Consider the following 9,822-nt stretch of genomic DNA (forward strand, 5'->3'; position numbering starts at 1 on the left):
ATCATCTCCCAGAATTTTTCCATGAAAAACTGCTCAGAACTCGTCAAAGCAGGACCATACAAATTGCCTAGTGCTAAAGGTGTGATGCATCTCACCTACCACATGAAAAAAGTGCAATGCATACTGGAGAGCCCTTCTATAGGGTGTTATGAGTGAGAGCAGAAAAATGGCACAAGCAGTTTGCTAGGTGGAAAGCCAGAGAATCTTTTAGAAGCTGCTCATTTGACACTTGCCTCTCGGAGTTCGCCCAGGGATGAGTAAGAGATCTAAAATCTCCAAGTGGAACCAAGAACTATCAGAGAGATGACACTAATCAAAATCCCAGAAGCTGACTCACCCCCTAGCAAATATCTATAAATGGATCCCTCATCCAAGAGATCCAAAGGTTGGAATTTGGTAATTTGTAAAGAGGTGCTGTTGGTTTCTCTTTGAATACATTGTTGGGTGATCTTGCTTTGTGTGAGGTGAAGAGGGCTTTCAAGCTGGGAGGATGGCACTGGGTCAGACCAAGTGGTTGTAATCCTCTCTTCTATGACTTTTACTAATAAAGCTATTTGAGTTTTCCTCCATATTCTTGTATATCTCTTCATACTGTGTTTGTTATATGCATTTTTATGGTCAATATATATCTGATCCTATATTTTTTACAGTGAAAGATCTCTATGCTTTCATGGTATTATGCTGTTGCAAATCTACAGGTGCTCTTTGAAGCCAGACAAGTAAGGAAGCAGTGGCGAGATTCTGTCAAAGGGGAAAGGAAACAAGCAAGGAGCCAAGCGGAAGACTGAGTTTGGTACTCTCTGCTTCTTTCCCATCTCTCTCTCGTAAAGGAAAAACAAATGACTTTAATCTGTTTGTTTCTAAGATAGCTACCCGTGTTAGTGGGACTAGCAGCTCTTAAAATACACTAGATTTTCCAATAACAAAATGGCGACTCCACTGGGCACCGATTAGTTTGATTTCTTGTCTCTATTTGGTTTGATTCATAAACCACAGATGGAGCCTGAAGTCAAGCCAGCTAGCTCTCGAACTGCATTTGCTATGCAAGTGCAAAGTAGATCAACGCAGCTTCAGTTAATCTCTAGGTTTGTTTATGAGCTGAAAAATTGACTTGGAAACATCCTAAGTGCCCTAGAGGTAGCTTGGGTAACCTCATTAGATTAGCCCTATAATTTGTAGTTACTGATTATCATATGCTCATCCTAAATCCCTGAGCTAAACTGCAAACTGTGACCAAAAACCAAGCTAAAGTCTCATTCCTTAACCATCGCACCCTCTCCTTTAGGAAATCTGGATGCATCGCACCTCCCGTTTGCAGTAGGTGGGATGCATCCCTGTTTCCCTGTGTTATAGGTGAGATGATCAGACAAGACTGAATCTGCCTCCAGATTTTGGTTTTTTCATCACTGTTTTCAGTTTTATTCGGGAGTTTTGTTGTCTATGATAAGTACACCATTCTAGAAACCCCCCTTCTTTGCATCATCCAACCTCTATTTTACAGAGAATTGTGAATGTTTTTATGTATTGTGTACCATTTATAGTTCTCTTTTACAAAATAGTAGCTTAATCGAACTGTCGTCTTTTGATTTGGAAGCGTCGCAAGTGTCGTTTTCAGTCAAAGAAAATAATACTACTCTTTTTGATAGTCGATTACATTATTACTCTTGTATTTGATCTGAATTTATAAGTATTTCAAGTGTCGAAAGTAGTTTTCAATTCAAAATTGCAAAGTGTCATCTTGCCTTCTTGTCATTTTTTGAAAAGAAAATCGTTAGTGATGTTGCTTTGAAAGAAGAAATAATTCAGATTTGTACTTAGCATTCTTTTTGTCATTCACACATTAAGAAAGCGGAAAACAAATACATGCACATGCATTTGCATTTACAATACTTGTTGATTTTGATTTAGGACAATGCATCTAGTGTGTGATCTTTGCCCTATGTTGAAAAGATTTCATTTCTCTTTTCCTTAGTAGCTAGGATTTTCATTGCAAAAAGAAGATTAAATGACTGTTTATCATCTTAGATTGCATTTTAGGAATTGTATATCTACATCACGTAGTGAACCTTAAAGGCAAACTTCTTAATAAAGATCAACTGTAAAATAATTTCAATGAACATAAAAACTCTTTGGAACCTAATGCACAACATCTAGAAGTCTAGACCAGAGACGTATTCTGGCATCATAAAGCCTGGTAACTATTGCTTTCATCATAGATTGGGTGATTCCTCCTCTTTGAGACAATAAGTGTCAGTACGCACATGTGCTCCCACGTACCGTCGAGTATATATTGGGAGACCACAATAGGCTATATCCTTTATCCTTAGGAAGCTGTGTGTGTCACCCTATTGATCGCAATGCACTGAACACAACATTCAGGAAGATTGACTGTCGTACCGTAAAAAGTATTCTACAGTTTTGCGATTGGTTTGGTAATCCCTCTGTCTAGATTTCTAGAGTAGTCTCTTTCATTCCTTTTCAGACTCCTTAAAGGAAAATATCCATCTGAGCACTTGTCACTTCAGGCTCATTAAAATTGAAGGCGACTAGATTCATCTTTAGCTTTTTCTCGACTCTTAAAAAGTGAAAAATAAAGTTCTGTTGAAGCATCTAAAATTCATGTAATACATAATAACATTTTACCCTCTTATTTTGTGTTGATCAAATAAATCCGCAATCGTGGAAGAAAGTCAATCAAAACCCTATCGTTCACGGAGACTGATGAGTCAATGGTCTTTGACTCCAAAAACCAAACCATTCCGGGTCAAGCGAACTTGTTTAACTAGGTCAAAGTCTCCTATTTTGTTTGAAACTTGTGTTTCAACATCCTATGAGATTCTAGTTACTCCAACCATTTATGATATCCCTGCCTCTATAGAAGAAGTTCCGCAGTTACAAGAGGACATTAGAACTGATCCTAGTGTAACAGTAAACACTTCCATTCCTGAACTAGCTCCATCCAGGGTTGATTTAGAAGGTGTTACCCCTCCAACATCTGTTGCTGCAGAATATATACCTTCTTCGACACCAGAAATATTTTACAGACCTGACGGTCTGCCTCTTCCACCTGGATTGATTGCTATAGAAGAGATTACAGAGGATCTTCCATCCAGTACTCCATCAAATTTCGGGACTGAGATCCACTTTTGTACTTTAGAAGTTAATACCCCTTCATCGCAAGTTCCTGTAGAAGCATTGAGAAGTCTTTTGGATAGACTCAATATGTCTGGAAAACCATCGACATCTAGGACTGTCTCATCTGATAGAGCGGTAGTAGAACCTCCTGCCACAACTCCGACGATGTTCGCTGGTATACCATCTGCCCTAACTAGCTCTCAACTGCTAGAAGGAGTCCACCCAAGGACAATTTCAGCAGTATGGTCTATTCCCATTTGTTCATCCAGAATAGTATCTGGAATCTCTTATGTTGAATCTCAATGAACTGATCCTTCACAACATCAATTTGGGCAGTCTAGTCTCCAAAGGCCAATCATTCCCTTGAGCACTGGATTTCCACCATATGAGAGTTCACAACCGAATTCAAGTCAAATTGGAATCACAACCAGCAATTGGGTGCCAATACTGCCTCAACAACCAAGAGTTGTATACTTAATGCAACCGAGTCTACCTATGTCGAACATCCCCACCACACCAACTATTGTGACGGTGTCACAAGTACAACAATTTCCTGTTATATGCCAACCTCAAGTTTCTCAGGTCATTGTACAACAACCTCTTGTCTCCGTGACACAGCCGCAATCACTAGTTAGTGGCTCCTTAACTAGAGCGACTCAGGCTCAAACGGGTACTATTACCCCCCATCTTGGTCAAATGTCTAGTATTGGGTGACAGAAAATGGTTTCACAACCACAGCTGGTGCAATATCAACAATCGCAATTCCAACAAGCTTACCAAGGACCTGAGTAGAAAAACTTTGCAAGTAATGGGTAGCCGTATATTCAAAATGGTTATAACCAATGGTCTCAAATTGGTTATGCCCAACCACCTTATCAAAGTTATCAACATCAAATGCATTATGTTGGTATGCAAAGACCCACTGCTCAGGTGATCCCATCTTATCCTGGGTACACTTCACTGAACCTGAATCAACAGTTGCCCTTCGTGGCGACTCTAGAGTTACCAGATCTAAATCAACTAACGAATGATCCAATTTCTTATGCCCCTTGGTGGCCGGTGATTCCTCATAAGCTTCCGTTAGATATTCCTAAATTTAATGGAATTTTGGGTGAAGACCCGTTGAATCATGTGATGACCTTTCATCTGTAGTGTTCATCCAACATTCTCAATGATGATTCGATTCGGCTTCACCTTTTCAGCGAACGTTAACTGGTTCAGTAGCAAAATGGTATATCGAGTTGCCTAGAGCTTCATTCGATAACTTTAGCACCCTTTCCACAACCTTTTCAACCCATTTTCAATTACCAATAAGGTATGAAATAGGAACAGAGCTTCTTACCAATTTCAAGCAAACGACGGCCACTCACATATCCGATCATATTCATGAATGGCAACGTCGTCGTAGAATGGTGAAAACATATGTTCTTAATCAAATGCTAGCTGAATGGTTTATTAAGTCATTGTTACCTTCTATTACAGAAGATGCGGAAAAGGGAGGGGTTGTCACTGAAGAGTAGGTTATTGCTCGTGCACAATATCTAGACTTGATCTATACTCAGTTTGGCATGCTCTATGACAAAATCCCTGGTGCCCCGAGATCAAAATTTTCCGTTCGTCTTCCTCCTAAGTGAAACAAAGACTCTCATGTTGATGATGGTGTGATAGGTATGATGAGGACGAAATTGACAAAGGCTACATCTAAGAAATCCTGTAATATTTCTAATCACAAATGAAGAAATTCTCGCCTCGAAGGTTAATGTTGTGTCAACTGACAAAGGCAAAGAACCAAAGCAACCAGGAGGCAAGAAGAAAGGGAAGAGCAAAAAAAAGAAACAGGATGATTCATCTCCTGAAAATATTCTGCAAACCCTTCTAGGCAAAAGAAACCTACTCAGCCATGCCTCATATGCGATGAGGATCATTGGACGAGAGATTTTCCATATAAAGCTGAAGTTAAGAAATTCTTTAAGAATTCAAAAACCTCAGCAGTATTGACTGATCCGTTTCCAAACCTAGGAACCAATCTAGTTGCTAGTGACAATGCTTCCCCATCCCAATTCCTTATGCTGTCCTTTTCAAAACAACAAAATGATGCTTTGATATCGACAAGGAATAAATATTACGAGAATCCACAGTTGTCGAACAACAGGGCTACTGATCAACCTAGTAGTTTGACAACAAATTCGACCGAAGTTGTGCCACCCATCATTCCTGAGCTAATGATAAAGCCACCAAAGGAAGTTGTACACAAATTGACATTTAATCCTCGTGCTAGAGCGGCACAGAATCATAATATAGTATAGGACCTGGCCCAATCACCGTCCGCTATGTTGACACTTGAAGTACTGCAAAATTTCCCTTCCCAAAGGAAGGCTCTATTATCAGCAATAGGTGGGATTGACCCAACATATTCCAATCTTGTGGCCTTTAATCATAAAGGATACGAACCTTAGTTACTAGCTCAACTCACTTTCCTAATTCAAGTGAAATCCCTCAACAAAACTATTCATCAAACGATTATTGATGAGGGGGCATCAACATGTATTTTGTTGATGAGTTGCTGGAAAACTTTAGGCTCACCACCCTCGTCGCGATTGTCGACGACGTTAAAAGCATTTGATGGATGAACATACACTCCATACTGGATTTTAAGTAACTTGCAAGTCGAACTCAGGGGAAAAATAGTAGAAATTGATGTTGAAGTTATCGATGGAAGCCTCGATTACAACATCCTACTGGGAAGGCCCTGGATTTATGCTATGGCTGCCATTGTGTCGACATACTTCAGAAATATTGCATTTCCCTTCCAAGGAGGAATTACAATCGTCGACCAACAGTCATTTCTCCCCAACAGTTCACAAGTTACAGGAAGCATTTCGATAATCCACAGAAGCTCTCAGTCACTTCAAAATATCAGAGTAGGCCTACTAAAAGACCCTACATTGATGGGTACTTTTGCCCTACCATCTCCAAACAATCTGGCGGAAGTGGCCACGGTGGGAACCTACAATATGATATCTTCTATATCTAAAAGATTCAGAAGATTCCTGAACATTTTGATAGCATGGATCATCACCATTTTAGAAAAATTGTAGCAATCAATTTTCTTGACCTGGGGGGCAAACACAAGTCAACACTTATCGAGTGTTTGGATAGATAGATCTAAGGAATATAGTACCACTTCAGATCCTTGGTCGCATGTACATTCTACAGACGAAGGAATTGTTCAGTCAATGATCATAGAGGGGGCACCATGGGAAGATTACCACCATCGTTCCCATCTTCCGGATTACCACGAAGATTATTCCAGCAACCTTAATCATCCTTCAGTTTTTGATTTTCTATCAAATATTGTAAATACGGTGGATTATGAGGATAGTTCTTTTACTGTTTCAACCTCATTAAAAAATGAAACAACTCCCTTTCCAAATCGAGTCTTTGATTACGATCTCATAAAATCCAAGCCAAGTCTTTCAAAGATTTCAAAGGTAAACCTTCATTCCAACCACCACATTGAATGCAATGAAGCTTGGGGGGCATGCACCTCGATTTTTGTTATTATGTTGGGGGCATGCGAACTTATAACAAGCATAGTTTTTCGTTTCAAGCTTGTGTAAACATGAAACCAAATCTGAGCATATGTTGTCACATGGTTCAAGCTCATTAAAGAATGAACCAAGCCACGAGCAGTTTTACGCGAAGTTCAACCTCGTTAAAAATTAAACCTAGCAATGAGCATATGTTCCACCAGGGTTTAAGCTCATTAAAAAAAGAACCCACCTCCAGTAAAGAACCATTGTGAATGTATTGTCATAAGCTTTTGAGCCTTGGTCGTGTTCTTACGATCACCTCCACTCTCTTGTTGCCGATCATTTGCCTCCATTTTATTGTTTGACCCTTTTGAGGAAAAGTTGCGATGAGTGATCCTATTAGGCACCTTTTTTACATTGCCGTGATTGGAAAGTTCCAAACCTTACCTAGAACCAGCTGCTATCTGAAAACATCACTCATTCCTCAAAAAATGAGTCTCCTTTAAGCTCTTTTCATCTGACTCATAAAATATGAAAAGATTGCCGAGTGATTGGCGTCTCTAGCTCGTTAAAGTGATTGGAAGTTTTATCCCTCCTTTAGATTTTAATCTTTTTGGACCTGAGGGATTATTACACAAAAAGATCGATCGTTTGTCTTTTTCGGCTTGTTAAAACCATCGACAAGTCATCCATTTCGCATTGTTTTATATTTTTTGGACTTAAGGGATTATATTATGAAAAATGAATATTGGAGTCTTCTTTCCATCTCTTTTCAGACTCTCTAAAATTGAAAAGGACCGAGTTATCCTTGTTGTTAAACTCGTTAAAACAATAGTGACAAACTTGTCCATTCAGACAAGAGTGAGTTTCACTATTGCTAGGCTCGTTAAAACATAGCGATGGGTTTGCCCGAAGGCAAAATTATAGAACAAGCATATGTTATCCTCCTCAAGCTTGACAAAAATAAAGAGGTACTGGTCAAAAATGACTGGGTAAAATTGGGAAGAAAACTTGAAGAAACTTTATTGGTAGCAGGTCACTCTTGAACATGACACTTTCACTCCATCACCATGACTGAGTCGGGTTGGGTTATTCCGTTCACTGGTCATATCACCATTGGTCCACCGTACCATCAACTTTTGGGGTTAACACTACCAATCCATCTCAGTGTCACCGATATGTTCAAGAGAAGTCGCCCACAGAATTCACCTACCCATCTTGTGTCTCATCTGCTACAATACCTTCACACCTCGTTCTTTCATGACCGCCATCCTGAACCTTGTATCATCAGATCATTTTCACCTCTACAAGATCATTTTCTCTGTTCCGTGTCATAGATGTGGGATCCATTAATGCCCTCCTATGGCAGGTCACTTCATGTCGACATCAGCTCATTATCCAAGAAGCCGACCTAGGGATAACCCTTCCAGTACTTTGAATCTTGCATGCCTCAATGGCAAGTTTCTCACTTCCGGCAACAAGTTTACACTAATGGCCTTTGACCAAAAGATTTTGCATGGTGTTCGACATCAGCTCACGTATTCACACCACGTGAATTGTACTACAGTACCTTGAGGTTCATCATCGGCATCAATGATTCCTCTCATGCCTGTTAACAGTTTACATCATTGACTAGTAATTAGGCGATGTCTTTCCATGTTCGAGATCATAACATCTTTTCACATGGATCGACTTGTACTTCGGGCAAAGATTGAACAAGTTTTGAAGACCCTAGATCTTGTTTCATCCCTTTGGGCTGCGATATAATCAGGAAAATAAAGACATCAAATGTACATCATTGCTGCATAGATAATCATCCAAACTAAGGGATGATGGCTCTACCGAAATCATCATTCTGCACACAGACAGTTGTCTATCCTATGTACATGAAAATGAATCTATCAAGCTGAGCATGGGTATGCCCGCCTCAGCTAGATCATGAAAATATTATGAAGATAATGTATTGTATTGTATCTTATTACAGGTCACCTTCCCATGAAAAAAAACCTCGAATCCTCACTATAAATCATTTCACCCGACATCAAAAGATTTACGACCTCATTCTTTCGGGGGCAACTGTTATAGATATATTTGGGCACTGCAACGCCAATCAAATATGTCCATAAACCAAGGGCTTATAAGTCCCTAAAAGTGTTGTTTCATACCCTAAAGGATCAAGGTCAGCTGATTACATCATCTCCCAGAAGTTTTACATGAAAAACTACTCAGAACTGGTCAAAGCAGGACCATGCAGACTGCCCAGTGTTAAAGGTGCGATGCATCTCACCTGCGACATCCAAAAAGTGTGATGCATACTAGAAAGCCCTTCTATAGGGTATGATGAGCGAGAGCAGACAAATGGCACAAGCAGTTTGCTAGGTGGAAACCCAGAGAATCTTCTAGAAGCTGCTCATTTGACACTTGCCTCTCTAAGTTCACCCAGGGATGAGTAAGAGATCTAAAATATCCAAGTGGAACCAAGAACTATCAGAGAGATGACACTAATCAAAATCCTAGAAGCTAACTCACCCCCCTGCAAATATCTATAAATGGATCCCTCATCCAAGGGATCTAGAGGTTGGAATTTGGTAATTTCCAAAGAGGTGCTGCTGGTTTCTCTTTGAAGACATTGTTGGGTGGTCTTGCTTTGTGTGAGGTGACGAGGGCTTTCAAGCTGGGAGATGGCACTGGGTCAGACCAAGTGGTTGTAATCCTCTCTTCTATGACTTTTACGAATAAAGCTATTTGAGTTTTCCTCCATATTCTTATGTATCTCCGAATACTGTGTTTGTTATATGCATTTGTATGGTCAATATATATTTGATCCTATATTGTTTACAGTGAATGATCTCTATGCTTTAATGGTATTATGATACTATGAATCTACAGGTGTTGTTTGAAGCTAGACAAGTAAGGAAGTAGTGGTAAGATTTTTTCAAAGGGGAAAGGAAACAAGCAAGGAGCCAACCGGAAGACTGAGGCTAGTACTCTCTACTTCTTTCCCATCTCTCTCTCGTAAAGGAAAAACATGTGACTTTAATATATTTGTTTCTAAGATAGCTACCCATGTTAGTGGGACTAGCAGCTTTGAATAGACACTAGATTTCCCAATAACAGTTATGCTCTCGCATTGTTTATTTTCTGTGTTTTAGAA

The sequence above is a fragment of the Pinus tabuliformis genome, chromosome 6 (assembly GCF_031772625.1).
Source record: "Pinus tabuliformis cultivar Carrire ecotype Pingquan chromosome 6, CPIR1, whole genome shotgun sequence".
Lineage (NCBI taxonomy): Eukaryota > Viridiplantae > Streptophyta > Pinopsida > Pinales > Pinaceae > Pinus > Pinus tabuliformis.